At 41.1% G+C, this 16815-nt stretch overlaps 1 protein-coding gene across 8 annotated transcripts in view; it reads right to left on the reverse strand.

Annotated features, from left to right (window-relative positions):
- Positions 1-12442, reverse strand: part of CNOT4 (CCR4-NOT transcription complex subunit 4) — a 134383-nt gene extending 121941 nt beyond the window's left edge. For 6 of the 8 annotated variants that reach the window (XM_007526557.2, XM_007526554.2, XM_007526556.2 and 3 more), the window contains exon 1: positions 11472-11685. The gene's annotated coding sequence lies outside the window, so the exon portion shown is untranslated. Of the gene's footprint in view, positions 1-11471; positions 11686-12355 lie in introns of those variants that run through there. The other 2 variants (XM_060196638.1, XM_060196639.1) reach the window with 2 other exon arrangements.
- Between the last annotated feature and the right edge of the window lie 4373 nt (positions 12443-16815).

The raw sequence follows: 16815 nt of genomic DNA on the forward strand, positions 1-16815 counted from the left end.
GTATTTAGTGTCCTACTTTTGCTCTATAAAGGTCATTATTAAACCTTAAAGATATCCAATAATATAGACAGGCTTTAAGCTGTTCAAATATGTTCCTAACACTCTTTATGAGCTCGTATACATAAGAAGGAAATGAGTATTCATACCTCTTATACAAACAAAATGTTTTCTTTTTTTCCACAGTGACCTTTTTATTTGAATGTCACAAATAAGTAAATAGAAGTAATACAGACTCATCTGAGTAACAACTGGTCTGGAATATATCTTTGTTATTACTGGAGACACCAGATTTGCCTAATTTTAAATATCCCAAGGTAATGAGCAACGTATTTTGCTGGTTACTGATGAAACTTTATCAGTCTGAAAGTCTCAGACTGATTTTCCCTAAGTAACTATCCTCTTAGTAATGAAGAAATTGCCTCTTTTTTTAATTGAAGGATTAGTGGTTTACAGTAAATACAGTTGTTGATACATGTGTAAAATCTTGCAGTTTTATGCAAAGCACTCCCCCCCAGCCTCTGTCCTCCTCCACCAACATGCACCAGGACCTGAAGCCCCCACCCATAACTTTGGTGCTATACACAAAATCAAATCCAAATTCGACTTTGTGTTTCCCTTTTCTGTTATTTCCATGAATGAGACCATCCCATATACATCCTTCCCTTTCTAGCATATCTCACTTAACATGAATCCTTCAAAATCCATCCAACAGGAGTTGAAGGTGAATTCATCACTCTTTTTTTTTTTCATTTTTTTAATATTTATTTTCCCTTTTGTTGCCCTTGTTTTCTTTTATTGTTGTTGTAATTATTGATGTCGTTGTTGTTGGATAGGACAGAGAGGAATGGAGAGAGGAGGGGAAGACAGAGAAGGGGAGAGAAAGATAGACACCTGCAGACCTGCTTCACCGCTTGTGAAGCGACTCCCCTGCAGGTGGGGAGCCAGGGGCTCGAACCGGGATCCTTATGCTGGTCCTTGTGCTTCGCACCACCTGCGCTTAACCCACTGCACCACCGTCCAACTCCCTGAATTCATCATTCTTAATAGCTGAAGAGTATTCCAAGCTTTCTTAGCCACTCATCTGTTGTTGGACACCTTGGTTGCTTCCAGGTTTTCGCTATTACAAATTGTGTTGCTATAAATGTAGGTGTATACAAATGTTTTTTTGATAGGTGTATTTGATTCCTTAGAATATTTCCCCAGGAGAGGAATTGCCAGGTCACAGGGTAGGTCCATTTCTAGCCTTCTGAGAATTCTCCTGACTACTCTTCACAGAGGTTGGACCAATTTTCTATTATCCTATAATAAAGATTTATTTCTCTGCCACTTCCACCAGGAATGAACATCTCAAATTACTTTAAAACACTCAGTACTTTTCTTTCTTTTGTCCCACCAAATAAAGATATCTTTTTTTTTTTAAACCGTAACACTGCTCAGCTCTGGTTTATGGTAGTGCAGGGGCCTGAACCTGGGACTTTGAAATCTCAGACATTAAAAAAGTCTCTTTGCATAATCATTATGGCATCTCCCCCCACCTAACACAGTAATTTTCTAGATTTTTTTTTTTTTAAACCAGAGATAGTGGTGTGGGGGATTGAACCTGGGACTTCAGAGCCTCAGGCATGATAGTCTCTTTGTATAACCATTATGCTATGTACTCATTAATAGGTCTTTGCTTCCTTTGCAAATGCTGGGCTTGCATAACAAATTGCAGTTTACTGTCAAAGATAAGTAAGATCATATTCCCTCAATTCCCTAGTCTCCAAAGCCTTGCTGTCATTTCTAGATATAAGGAACTAAAGAAAATCCATAACCAATTAACTGTCAAATTCAGCAGAATTTCCAAAGTGATATCTCTCAGATGGCCTACTGCCTCACTTCAATGGCCTATTCTTTAATTTTCCAAATTCAATTGCCCAAAATATGTGGCATACTATTGAAAGATCAATTTTGCTTATTTATTTTGTCACTGCTGAAGTTTCACTTCTCTGAACTCACTTGTTCAGCTAGAAAGAGGCTGAGAGAGACAGAGAAAAGGGGTAAACAGAATTAATACAGCACAGAAGCTTCCCCTAAATGAGGTGGGGACTGGGCTGGAACCTGGGCACAAGACAAAGCAGGTGTTTTCTTAGTGAGCTATCTTTTTGGCCCAAAAGCAATCGTTCTTGAGAGTTTCTACTACTAGTTTCTATATTGCCTAGCAGAGTAATTTAACCTACTATCCACTGCATAATCTACACTACTCTAGAATTATCATTTATCCAATACCATTCCCAAAAATCAACACTCTTCCACAAAGACTAGACTCATTACATTCTCCTCACATCACATAGGTTCCATAAATAAGTGCTCATGCTTCCATCCCCCACATGGAATGTGTGGAATGTTCGTTCCCCTTCTGGGGATTCTGTCTATGCAAAAACTATCTATTCCTTGTTCAAGTTCCACTTTCTCCAGTTCCACTCCTAGAACTACAGTCTAAAGAGATCTCTGTGTTATCATACTGAACTCAGATTGTGTTATCATACTGAACACGAACATTATTTACATACTGTTCTAGGTAATGTTAGTTATATTACTATGAAAGAATACCCAACAAGGTAATGAACTCTTGGAAGAGGCATGCCGTTTCCCAAGAAGTGGATCCATCTGACAAGATAACTGAATAATCCTGATTAAGAAATCAAGACATGTTCTTATGGCAGAAGAGTTCTAATACAGAGCTGACAAACAGCTCACACCTGGCAAAGCCCATGGCTCCCATCCCAGGTCTGCACTGGGAAAATTTTCAGAGCTATGGACGGTGGGTGGGGGTGTGGGTACGTGAAAAAAATCTGAAAAAGTCAGCCTGGAGGAGGGAAAACCCAGTAACAAAAAATAAACAGAATGAATTCTAGTACAAAAGAAAACACTGTGGCAACTGGATTTATGTCAAAATAATGCAGGTTGATGAGGGGTAAAATGAGAATACAGATGAAACCAAGTTGCCTGGCCTTTGAAGCTGAGTAGCATTTATATAGGTTTGTGGCCACATTGATGCTTATTTAAATTGTTTCACTGTGTATTGCACCAAAGTGAAAGACTCTGCAATTGCTTGCAGGGAGGGTTCAGGTCCTAAAACATGGTGATGACAGAGGAAAACCTACAGGGGGTTGAATTGCTATGTGGAAAACTAAGAAATATCACACATTTACAAACTACTGTATTTTACTGTCCACTGTTAACCATTAACCTCCCCCAATAAAGGAAAACTATTTCACAATGCAGTCTGGGAGATGGTGCAGTGTCTAGAGCACTGAGCTTATGACTACAAGGTACCACAGTGATGCTCTGGTTCTCTCCCTCTCTTCTTTTTTTTTTTTCTACCATTAATAAACAATTAATGCTTTTATTTTTTTAAGATTTTTTTAATATCTATTTCCTTTTTATTGCCCTTGTTTTTATTGTTGCTGTAGCTGATGTCGTTGGATAGGATAGAGAGAAATGGAGAGAGGAGGGGAAGACAGAAATGGGGAGAGAAAGACACCTGCAGACCTGCTTCACCGCTTGTGAAGCAATTCCCCTTACAGGTGGGGAGCTGGCTCCAACTCGGATCCTTACGCCAGTGGTCCTTGCACTTTGAGTCATTGCACGCCTTTAGCACTCTGTGCTACCGCCTGACTCCCATGTTTTTATTTTTTAGTTCACATTAATAAAGTTTATTTTCCAACAATGGCAACAAAAAGGAATAAATAAATTAATAAAAATAATAATAAAAATAAAGTTTATTTTCAGAAGTTAGTTTTAGAGGTTTTTAGTGAAAATTTAAAGCTTCACAGGGGAACCACAAGCAAAATATTAAGGCAGAAAAAATTTTAAAGGTAGCTGTAGGGTGGGGTTAGATAGCATAGTGGCTATGCAAAGAGAATGGAATGCCTGAGGCTTCAAAGCCCCAGGTTCAATCCCCTGCACCACCAAAAGCCAGAGCTAAGCAGTGCTATGGTGTTTCGCTGTGTCTTCCTCTGCATCTCTCTCAAAAACAAAATAAATAAAATACTTTAAAGGTAGCTATAATCAGTGCTCAATTCCTAAAACTAATCAATGTTATTTTACGAAATTTACAATGTGAATACATTCCTTGTCCTAATGGTAAATGACTTAGTTAGTTTTTTTTTTTAAATAACCAGGAAAATGAGCACTTTATTCCAAAAGTGAAAAAATTACAATTAAGATATTTCAAGATAATGGTGTTAGACAGCAGTGTACCTGGTAAAGGATTACCATGTGCAAGAAGGACCAGGTTCAAGCCCCAGGTCCCCACCTGCAGAAAAGGGAAGCTTCATGAGTGGTGAAGCAGTGTTGCCAAATGTCTCATTTTCTCTCTAGCTCTCTACCTGCCCCCTTTCCATATAAATTTCTGTGTCTATCAAAAGAAAAAAAAAAAGAATGCTCAGACTTAATGACAATATACGTTTGCTGCAGCTAAGGAATTACTTCATATTTCAGTCTATAGATAATCTTTAAGATTCAATCATCATTACCTACAATCATTTGTTAATTCCTTCCAAAAGCAAAAATACAATACCTATTAACTTTAAATGTTGGTATTTTATTCTTATTACACTGGTATTTTACTTTTGACTTTTTTTATCCAAAATGGTCATGTATGCAAATGAAACTGATTAAAGAGTGCCTCTTAAATGTATTTTGGTTTCGAACAGATGCCTGACACATACACATATGAATAGGAAGTTTTATCCTAATCAGAATACACAATGCAATTAAGAGTTTACGCAGGACAATTCTACTGTATAGAGTTCAATAAGGGTGGTCCAAGAGGTGGTGCAGTGGATAAAGCACTGGACTCTCAAGCGTGAGGTCCCGAGTTCAATCCCCGACAGTACCAGAGTGACGTCTGGTTCTTTCTCTCTCCTCCTATATTTCTCATTAATAAATAAATAAAATCATTTAAAAAAAAAAAGAATTCAATAAGAATATCACCGTCCAAAGTAATGGACTCTGAGATGTGGGGGAGTGTTCAGGTCCTGAAACATGATGGCCAAAGAGGACCTAGGTGGGGGGGTTAAAGTATTAATGTGGAAAACTGAGAAATGTTACCCATGTACCAACTACTGTATTTTACTGCTGATTGTAAACCATTAACCGCCCCGCCCCCCCCCCAAAAAAAGGAAGGGAAAGTCTAACAACATCCTCAAAACTCCTTAGAATAAAAATAAACTTCAGATCAAAATGGCTTGTATTTTTATTATCTTGAGTTTTGAGGGTCTGAGAGACAGTTCAGCCTGTACAGTGTGTGCACTACCATGCTCACAGTCCAGGTTCAAATCCCAACACACATGGGAAGTGCCCAAGCACTGGAGGAAGCTCCAGTACTGTGGGGTCTCTCCTGCTCTCGTTTCTGTGTCTCTACCTGAATGAAAAAGAGGCCCAGAAAAAAAGAAAGAAAGAAAGAAAGAAAGAGAGACCCAGACTGGTGAAACCACACATGCATGAGGTCCCCATTTCACAATTAATTTACCAAGTTTTTCTAGCAAGTAAATGTAGTAGTATTTTTGTAGTGTGTATCTAACTCCTCATAAAGCCAAACGTTGCTGAGAAAGCTAAACTGGTGTCAAAATGGTATTGAAAGTCTCTTCTACAAACTACTTTCTGATTTAAAAAAATAAAAGAATCTAACAAAATCCTCTAAATGACATTATTACATTTGAAAAACCACACATCCTTTTTATAAAAATAACCATATCAAATCAGATTAAAGACAATTTTGGGAAAGGGAAAAAAAAGTGCTTTCAAAAAAAAAAAGTGCTTTCAGAAACCTATATAATCAAAAATTCCCATTTCTCTCTTAGCATCACAGAATAATGAAGTACATTCTGCCATCTTTACAATTCATAAACCCTCAAATTTTGAGAAAAAAATACACCAGGGACTGCCACATTTGACATAAGGATGGATATTTACAGATTTTTTTCCCAGTATCTCTAAGGTAACAAGATTTTTTTTTTTTTTAAATCTCAGGGTGTGTTCATGTTTTCTCTAATACTTGCTATTCCAGTGGGATGGAAACCATTTACAAGTTCCACTTAGATTAAGAAATCCTTTGAGAAATGTATGTAGTACATTCTCATTACACTATTTCTAGAACAGCAAAATCTCTATAACCTATTTCCCTACTGTTTTTCTTTGGAAGCACTTAAGCTGAATGCAACTTCCTCAAGTCAACAATTATACTTATTGACAGAGAGCTAACTGAATTTTCAACTGAAGTTGCCACAATTAAAACAATGTTTCACCTAAAAGAGTGATAAAGATAGTAATGAGGGGGAAGCAATTACAGAAGCCAGACCTTCCACCCTCTGCAATCCACAACGACCCTGGGTCCATGCTCCCAGAAGGATAGAGAATGGGAAAGCTATCAGGGGAGGGGATGGGATATGGAGATTGGGTGGTGGGAATTGTGTGCAGTTGTACCCCTCCTACCCTATGGTTTTGTTAATTTATCCTTTCTTAAATAAAAAAATAAATTAAAAAAAAGAAAAGATAGTAATGAGGGGCTGGAAAACAGCTCACCCAGTAAGACACACTTTACCATGAGTGAGGACCAGGATTCAAGACTCTTAACACCACACAGGTGTACCATGGGTAGCACCAGGAAACACTTAACGAATGGTAGAGGAGTGTTTTTTTGTTTCTTTCTCTCCTCCTGTCTTTCTCATTAATAAATAAACAAAATGTTTAAATTTTTTTTTAAAAAGCTATATTGAGTAGACTATTTTTATTTTTAAAAAAGACTAAGTTTATACAACTTTTAAAGAAATTAGGGAGTCAGAAAGTAGCGCACTGGGTTAAGCACACATGGCGCAAAGCGCAAGGACTGGCATAAGAGTCCCGGTTCAAGCCCCCGGCTCCCCATCTGCAGGGGAGTCGCTTCACAAGTGGTGAAGCAGGTCTGCAGGTGTCTATCTTTCTCTCCCCATCTCTGTCTTCCCCTCCTCCCTCCATTTCTCTCTATCCTAGCCAACAACGACACCAATAACAACAACAATAAAACAAGGGCAACTAAAGGAAAAATTTTTTTAAAAGACATACACACACACACAAAAAAAAAAAGAAATTAAGGTTAGGGCAGGGGTAGATAACATAATGGTTATGCAAACTCTCATGCCTGAGCCTCCAAAGTCCCAGGTTCAACCCCTTGCACCACCATAAGCCAGAGCTGAGCAGTGCTCTGGTAAAAAAAGAGAAGAGGAGAGGAGGGGAGAGGAGGGGAGGGGAGGGAGGGGAGGAAAAAAAAGAAATTAAGGTTATACTTTGTTTTAAGCTGGGAAGGAAAGAAAGTTAAAAAAAAAAAAAGGATGGTACTTTTAAGACATAAAGTAATTTTAAAATACATCTCCCCTGGTGTCTGGAATTCATCCTTAAGCAACACCATCCTAATTTTATAGAGATATGAGCTGCTAGTTATTTATTTTTGCAAGTTATCTTCAGGGCTCCCACTTAGACTGAATAACATTACAAAATAATTTTCCTGCACCTTGCCATTGGATTATAACAGTCCAACCCTAACAAAACCCATGCAACTTTAAGGAAACAAATTTTATACTTCAACATTAACTAAATCATGTTCAAAAGCCTTCCTATAGAAAGAAGCTACTGTGGTCTAGGAGATAGCACAGTGGATAAAGTGCTAGACTCTCAAGCATGAGGTCCTGAGTTTGATCCCCAGCAGCACAGCACATGTGCCACAGTGATGTGATTCGTTCTCTCTCTCTCTCTCTTTCTCTCATTCTCTCTCTCCACCCATCCCTTTCATTAATAAATATTTTTTTAAAAAAAACAGAAACACGCTACTCATCTGAAAAAGTCACCTAATGAACCTGACAGAAAGTACTGCAAAGTATTAGGGAGTAAGAAATGGAAGCTGTTGGGGTTGGGTGGTGGCGCAGCGGGTTAAGCACACGTGGTGCCAAGTGCAAGGACCGGCTTTAAGGATCCCAGTTCGAGCCCCCGGCTCCCCACTTGCAGGGGTGTCGCTTCACAGGTAGTGAAGCAGGTCTGCAGGTGTCTATCTTTCTCTCCTCTCTCCGTCTTCCCCTCCTCTCTCCATTTCTCTCTGTCCTATCCAACAATGATGACATCAATAACAGCAACAATAATAACTACAACAATAAAACAGGGCAACAAAAGGGAAAATAAAATTAATATTTTAAAAAATGGATACTGCAACCAGTGTTCATCAGGTTACATTTAAAAACCTAAATCACACAAGAATATTTTTAAAATCTCAGCTCCCAATTTTCTATCAAAAGGTCAAAAGAAAAAAAAGTAGATAACTTCTTTAGATACACTAAAGATCCCAAAGTAAACTCATTTTGACTTCAGAGAGACAAGAATTTAATAATCACCACAAAAAAAAAAAAAAAAAAAGTATGGGGTGGAAAAAATACTTGGGAAATATTTAGTCAGCCAAAGTATCTTTACAAAAGAAAAGATATATTAAAATCATCTACTTTCTTCTGCCAGACAAATAATCCTCCACTAGAACACATTGCTTACAATTCAGCCCAGTATGACTGCCAAGGATTTCCAACCCTGTGCGTTAGGCTTGTTCAAGTGAAAAAAACTTCTTGTCCACCAGCACATTATGAAAAGAAGACGATGAAGGAGGAGGAGGAGAAATATATATTTTGGAAGTAAAGATCAATTTAAAGCATTTCTAAAAATAAAACTAAATTAAGTCACATCTTATTTAAAAACCTCAAGTTATAGCTTAGTACAAGGGCTGCTGTACAAATTGTTTGCAATTCTCAGCAGAGTAAGAATTTATTTAGTTTCCCCAAACTGGGGGTTAAGTGGCAAAAAAGAAAAAAGTTTTATGAGCAGCAGTCCCAGCATCTATTTATATTTGATAAAAACACACCATCTGAGGAGTCGGCTGTAGCGCAGAGGGTTAAGCGCACATGGCGCCAAGCACAAGAACCAGCAGTAAGGATCCCAGTTCGAGCCCCTGGCTCCCCACCTGCAGGGAAGTGGCTTCACAAGTGGTGAAGCAGGTCTGCAGGTCTCTCCCCGTCTCTCTTCCCCTCCTCTCTCCATTACTCTGTCCTATACAACAATAACATCAGCAACAATAACTACAACAGTAAAACAAGGGCAACAAAAGGGAATAAATAAGTATTTAAAACACACACACACACCATTTGTCACAATCAAGTAAGTTAATGCCAAATGTAAGATTATTACAGGTAAAATGTGTGAAATCTCAATATTTATATGCAAAAGTGATTAAAAGGGTAACTTTTTTTTTTTTTCTTTTCCCAGAGCACTGTTCTAGTTTATGGTGATGCAGGGGACTGAACTTGGAAGCTCCCAAGCCTCATAACATCAAAGTCTGTCTGCAAAACCATTATGCTACCTCCCCCACCTAACTTCTGCATTTGTATGTTAGGTATTACTTTTGCAAGTAAGATATGGCTACAGGAAACTGCTACTTGAACATCTTTACATATATCTTAAGAACACAATCTTAGTTCTGTTAAGTTAGAGATGGATGCATCTGATTTATGTAATCCTGTTGGCTTTTCTGGTAATTATTTCAAGGTGAAGTTTGATTATAGTAAAGACTTCTTTTCCCATTATATTAGCCAGTACGTTTCAATTTTGCTTCCATGGACATCATAAGCTACTTCTTGTTTCTAGTTTTCTAATCTTTTAAGTAGATAAACATATGAGTGCTACAAATTGCAGCTTTGTCACTTTTCCCAGTGCTCTTATTTTCTATGCCAAAAAAAAAAAGAAGAATCTAACTGTGCAAAAAATCTACTTTACTTTTGCAGACATACCTAATGAATTTTCAACACAATTTAATCAGATCTACTAGCCTTGAAATGACACAAGAACGAACCTCCCCACACCCAAAAACTCTGTAAATTTGCTATCAACTGAAGAGGAAATTTCCACTCAAACTATAAATAAAATTTGCCACCAATTAGTTGAACATCAGTATTACTCATTTAGTCAATAATTCTCAACTCGGAAGGGATGTGTAGCCCACATATGGTCTACATATATTCAAAATACCATTTTTGTTTGCTTGTATGGGGTTCACAGATGAAGTGTGTGTGTGTGTGTGCACGTGCCAGATTTACTTTGAAATGTTTAGGCTAATGCTGGGTGGTATAATCAGAACCCACAGTAACTGTCCTGGGGAAAGGCAATTCAGAAGAATGCTTGGTAACATGGACAAACCATCAGAAAGAAGACAGGGGAAAAAAAGAGAGAAAAATAAATAAAAATCCACGTCCTACAGTGAATAAGCCATAAACAGACCACAGAAAGCCAAAAAAGAACAAGAAAAAACACTTTTCTCCGGAATACACGCTCTTTCCTCCTGAGGTTTAACCTCACACCTCATTCACTTCCCAACTTCCTTGACTTTTTCAAGGCACACCACGGGGTCATCATCGCCTTATTTCTTACTGCTTTTTTTTTTTTTTTTTTTTTTGTCCCCTGCAAAGTGTGCTCAAAACCACCTGGGCAGGAAAGAAGGAAGAAACGAACGGCCAATTTTTCCCACCCAGGAAAGCAGAGGAACAGGTGGGTCCGAATGAGCAGGAAAGGCTGATCTAGAGAATTAAAGGGGGGGGGGCTTTAAAATAAAATTAAATTAAATTTTTTAAAAAAGGAGAGAGAGAAATAAAGAAGCAACTGACAGATGTGGTCAAAAAAGAGAAGCCTGCAGATCTGAAGCGGCTCGAGGGTGGCAGGCAGTCCGGGGGGGGCGCTGATGCAAGCACAAAGATGGGGGGCAAAGGCTAACTCCGGAGTGGCAGCGGCGGTGGAAGGCGCGCACACACACACACACACACACACACACACAACAAAAACCACACAACACAAACACGAGCGGCACGAGCAGCAGGCAGCGAGCGGCAGGATTAATGAGCCGCGGCGGCGGCGGCGGCGGCGGCGGCGGCGGCGGCGGCAGCAACACGGGTGAGAGTGGAAGTGATGGCTTTGGGTCTTGGGAGACCGGGGGCCACTGGGAAAGGACGTCAGAGAAGGGGAAAGGGGGCTGGGAAAAACCAGGAGGGATGAGAACTGCCTAAGAATTGCCACCCCGCCTCCACCAAAAAATTAAAAAAAGAGGGGGGGAGGAAAAGAAAACGTAGGGGTGCGAGCTGAAGACCAGAAGCCACCTCGCCCCCCCCCTCCCCGCGGCTGGAGAAATGTTCGGAGTCCCGGGCTCGCCGCCGCGCCGCCTCCGGCCCCGCTCGCTCCTTTTCCTGGCGGTAACTGCTGTGGCGTAGAGGGGAGGAGGAGGAAGGCCGACCAGAAGGAAGAGGAGGAGGAGGTGAAGAAGGAAAGGAGGAGGAAGAGGGGTGCGGCCTGCACACTTCCAGCGAAGCCTCCGCTCTCTCGTAGCCGGTCAGCCCCGGGTTTCCCCTAAGCCCAGCCCCGCACAGACTCACCCGCCTGCCTTGCCTCGTTGTTCCCTTATCCGACTCCACGCGCCGCCGCTTCCTCAAGAGGGACCACAGAACGAATGTCAGGGAAAAAACTCCTCAGAACCGGACCTGATTGCTTCAGCGAGTCCGACCTTTACGGCTGAGAGAGAGACTCTCAGCTTTCGGTGGGTTCCACAGCCAGACGGGCCACCATCTTACATTAGGGTAAGACTCCTCCGGCCTCCCGTGCGCAGGCGCACGCCGATTGGGCCGGGCGGGGCGGGGGAGGGGCGGCGGGAGCGGCGGGCAGTCGCCCACCTCCCACGGCACTCTGGGAATTGTAGTCCTCACCGGGGAGCCGCCCCGCGGCAAGCTGGGAATTGAAGTTCTGACTGAGAAGGCGGTGGGCAGCGCCCACCTCACGTGGCTGCTAGGCTGCAGCCGCCGCCGCCGCCGCCGACCTTGTTTTGCTTCCTTTTCTGCCCGCGTGTGCTGCTGCTCCCCTGCCATTTGCTCTGCGCTCTCCGTCTGTGGCTCGGCTTCCTTGGTGTTTGCGGAAATGTGGGAGACCGAGAAGTGGGGGCGAGTTTAACCTAATGGTGGGGGGCGGGGGGCGTATCTAGAAGGTGTCTTCTGCCTAATGGGGTTCCAGGTAGCTCTAGGCAGGGGAGGTGGGGGGGAGGAGCGCGGAATTTGATAAAGGATAAGCATTTGATAACCCCACTTTAGCGACTGTTCGCGAAGAGAAGTGAATAGCTGCCCGATTTGAGGCAGGGTTTTTTTGTTGTTTGTTTGTTTTTTTCCTTTTGGAGACGCCACCACTCTGGATCCCATCCACACCACCAAACTCCAGTGAAGACACAACCTAAAATCGAACGAGAGAACCACGGAAGACCCGTGCAACTTACAAAAAGTTGTCTCTGACGATCTAACTCCGAGGACATTCTGCAGGATTTCGGTGCAAACGGTCAGCTCGGGAGGGGGTAGGGGTGGGGGTCCTGCCTAAACAGCTTTGTGCATGAAGTTTACGAACTCCGCACACATCTACACATCCCAAAAATTAAGAGTGCACCCGTAATCCCTACGAGTGCGAGGGTCAGAAAAGTCAAGTCAATTTCCTGATCCCACCCGCTTGCCTCCTAGAACTCTGGAGGAAGTGGCGCTCCAAGCAGTCTTATTGCGTGTATTCTTCGCCCATTCATTCAACAAACACTCATTCAGCCCCTTGGTGCCCGGCGCTGTTCTATCCATGGCGATACTTCCGTGAGCAGAAACTGCCAAAAGTCCCTGTTTTCCTATTCCAGGAGTTCCTGTTCCTATTCTAGCGAGTGTTGGGGTGAAAGAGAAAATGGGAACAGTTTTTTGTTTTCTTTGTAATGTATCATCGAGTTGCTCAGTGTATCATAACTGACAGACAAATAAAAAGAATGTAAATGGCTTGCGATTTCAAATAGATAAGCCTAACCTCGTAGTGAGAACCTTTTCTTCTTTGTAACTAAAGTAGTACTCTGTTTTAGCTTCATTCTAGAAGCAAAAACGATTTGGTGAACAATTAAAATGTGTAATTAGATTCACAAATTAAACTCACAACCTACCATAAATTTGAAACGACAAAATCTAGAAGATAACTCAGGAAATCATTTGGAATCATCTTTGGGTAAATATCCGAACATTTGATGTAGGTAGCATGTATTTTTTCAACCTATTTGTTTTTCTTGGATAGATAACCTATTTTGTAGTGAAATATAAACAAAGTGATAGAAAGTTTGGAAGTCTTTCCATTATTAAAGATTACTAAGGCATTATTAAGGACTCAAACATCAGCTAATCCAATGGTTCCCAATCTTATATTACCCAGCATGCCTTTTCTATTATTATTATTATTATTATTATGTTTGTTTTAATAAGGAATATTTAAGAATGCCTCCTTTATTACCCTGGAAAATATAAATTATCCTGTTTACATGATTGTTTTGAATCAGAAGAGCACCCTATTTATAACTAACAATACAGATTAATTTGTAACTTGTAGTAGTACTATTATTGGCATTTCAGTACATAAATGTCCAAGTATAACTACCCTAGAAAACATAATTACTGAGATAGCCTTCCTGGGAAGGTTCCTGCTTTGCCATGTGCCTGACCCAGGTTAGAGCCCTGGCTCCCACAACACAGAAGGCACCCAAGAAAATGTCAGCTGCTGTGGAGTCTCTCCAACTCTCCCTCTCTCTCTGGGGAAATAAAGCCTCCTCAACAACAAAAAAACAATGTAATCCAGAGGAGCTGGGGGACTTAAATCAGGGCAAAGAGGATACACATGTTGATTTTCAATGAGGCACACCTACATCAGGCTACATTGTAATAAAAAGTAATATGTGAAAATGTAATCAAGTCTCCATTTGCTGACAATAAATGGATATCTACATTAACGGGGTATTCTGGCCACCTCTGGTGGACAACACTAATCATCCTCACTATGTACTTAAGTGGACATAGGGTGAAGTGATAGCTTAGTAATGGAAAAAGACTCACACCTAAGGCTCTGAGATCCCAGGTTCAATTCCCTATACCACCATAAATTAGAGGTGAGCAGTGCTCTAGTTTTAAAAAAGGGGGGGGGGGAGGGTAGTCGGGCAGTAGTATATCGGGTTAAGTGCAGGTGGCCCAAAGCACAAGGACTGGAGTAAGGATCCTGGTTCGAGCCCCCGGCTTCCCACCTGCAGGTGGCCCAAAGCACAAGGACTGGAGTAAGGATCCTAGTTCAAGCCCCCTGCTCCCCACCTGCAGGGGAATCACTTCACAGGTGGTAAAGCAGGCCTGCAGGTATCTTTCTCTCCCCCTCTCTGTCTTCCCTTTCCTCTCTCCATTTCTCTCTGTCCTAACAATGACAACATCAATAACAACAACAGTAATAACTACTACAACAATAAAAAAACAAGGGCAAAAAAAGGGAAAATAAATATTTAAAAAATTTTTTAATTAAGTGGATAAATAAAGATACTGTTCTAAAACACTCACTATTAGAATTTCATGAGGTAACCCAGCTTAATGCACAGGTTACCGTGAGCATGAACCCTGATTCAAACCCTCAGTCCCCACAAGCTGAGAGGGAAGCTTCTTTCACAAATGGTAAAACAGCAGGTCTCTCTCTCCCTCTCCCTCTCCCTCTCTCTTTCTCTCTCTCTAGCTCCCCTACCCCTCTCAATTTCTCTCTGACTTATGAAATAAAAAAATTAGAAGAAAATAAAAGACAGCTTTATGTTTGTATGGGAAACAAGCCAGGTGCAAACCATTATATTGATATACAGGTTTTTCACCTACATTGAGGCATTTGAAAGCTGTGGGTAGGAGGGACAAGTGGGTGGCTTGTGCACACACACAGTTACCATATTCAAGGACCCAGGGTCAACACATGGGGCATCTGGAAGGGGAAAGCTTCAAGAACTGTGGTCACTTACACTCTGATTGTGTGTGTGTGGCCATTTCTCTCTCTCTCCGTCTCTCTCTCTCTCACACACACACACACACATACACATACACACACACACACACCTTCTACCTAGAACAGAGATGGAGAACCTTTTTTTCTCCCAAAATACTTGTGGGCACTTCTACCATCATGTTCAGGCTATACAAAATTATCATCTTGGGCCCAGGCATTTGACACATCTGGTTAAGCGTATATACAACAGTGCACAAGAACCTGGGTTCAAGACCCTGGTCCCCACCTGCAATGGGAAAATTTCATGAGTTGTGAAGTAGAGCTGCAGGTGTCTCTGTCTCTCTCCTCTACCTTCCTCTCTCCTCTCAGTTTATCTCTGTATCTAATAATAAATATATTTTTTAAAAATTAAATTTAAAAATCGTCATTTAATATTGCTAGGAAAAGAAAACCTAGATTTGTTGAACTTCGAGTCACTCCTGCAGTTGACAGAACAAATAGTCCTGTCTAGAGGAAAGAAAACAAATGGGAGCTGGGAACGGGGAATAGTGAGTGTAGCCACTGAGCCTCAGCAATAACCCTGATGGCAAAAGAAAGAGACAGACAGAGAAAGAGAGGAAGGAAGAGAGAAAGAAAAAAATTAATGAGGGGCCAGATGGTGGTGTACCTGGTTAAGTGCACATATTACTATGTGCGTTTAACCTGGTGCGCCACCACCCAGCCCTGCACACATGTTACAATGCTCAAGGACCCAGGTTCGAGCCTCTGGTCCCCACCTGCAGGGGGGAAACTTTTGTAAGTGGTGAAGCAGGTGTCTATCTCTCCCTATCTATTACCCCATTCCCTCTCTATTTCTGTCTGTCACTATCGAATAAATAAAGGTAATTAAAAAAATACTTTTTAAAAACTTTAAAAGAAAAGCTAATGAGTGACCCAAAATAATTTTTCACTAAGAAAAATCTCATGCATAGTTAACAGAAAGTGTGTCAATAGTGTCTAACTGGCAGACAGTAGCCAGAAGCGAGTAGTAGCTTCCTGAGTTCAACACTAAGGGTCAATGCCACACCTGATGGAGACACTCATTGATGCTTGGTAAAGAAGTGACACTACCCTCTCTGGGCAGTACTCCTTTTACTATACAGTATGATTGATTAAGGGGCCAGGTGGTGGCACACCTGGTTAAGTGCTCACATTGTGGTGCACTAGGACCCATGTTCAAGTCCCTGGCCCCCACCTGGAGGGGGGAAGCTTCACAAAGTGGTAAAGCAGGGCTACAGGTGTCTCTCTGTCTCTCTCCCTCTCTATTTCCCCTTTCCCTCTCAATTTCTCTCTGTCTCTATCCAATAACAAATAAAAATATTTAAAAAATAAAAACAGTATGATTGATTTATTGATTGTATGTATGTTTTTTATGCCTTTGTCTAAAAGACTTATATCACACTAACCCTCATCTCCTTTTAAGAGTGAGTTAGCACTAAATTCTATTATGTAATCTACCTAATGACTCTTCAGGGGAGGACACATCTATTCACTCAATAAATGGCTTTCTACCATTAGAAAAAAAAGATTTATTGGGAGTTGGCAGTAGCGCAACAGGTTAAGTGCACTGGCGCCAAGGGCAAGGACCAGCATAAGGATACCGGTTCGAACCTCCAGCTCCCCACTTACAGGGGAGTCGCTTCACAAGCAATGAAGCAGTTTTGCAGGTGTCTTATCTTTCTCTCCCCCTCTGTTTTCCCCTCCTCTCCATTTCTCTCTATCCTATCCAACAACGATGACGACATCAATAACAACAATAAATACAACAATTTAAAAAAAACAGCAAGGGCAACAAGAGGGAAAGTAAAAAGATATAAAAAATTAAAAAGAAAAAAGATTTATTATAAAAAAATTAAAAGTAAATAGTCCGGGAGGGAGTGCATGCAG

Source organism: Erinaceus europaeus, chromosome 8 (genome assembly GCF_950295315.1).
Source record: "Erinaceus europaeus chromosome 8, mEriEur2.1, whole genome shotgun sequence".
Lineage (NCBI taxonomy): Eukaryota > Metazoa > Chordata > Mammalia > Eulipotyphla > Erinaceidae > Erinaceus > Erinaceus europaeus.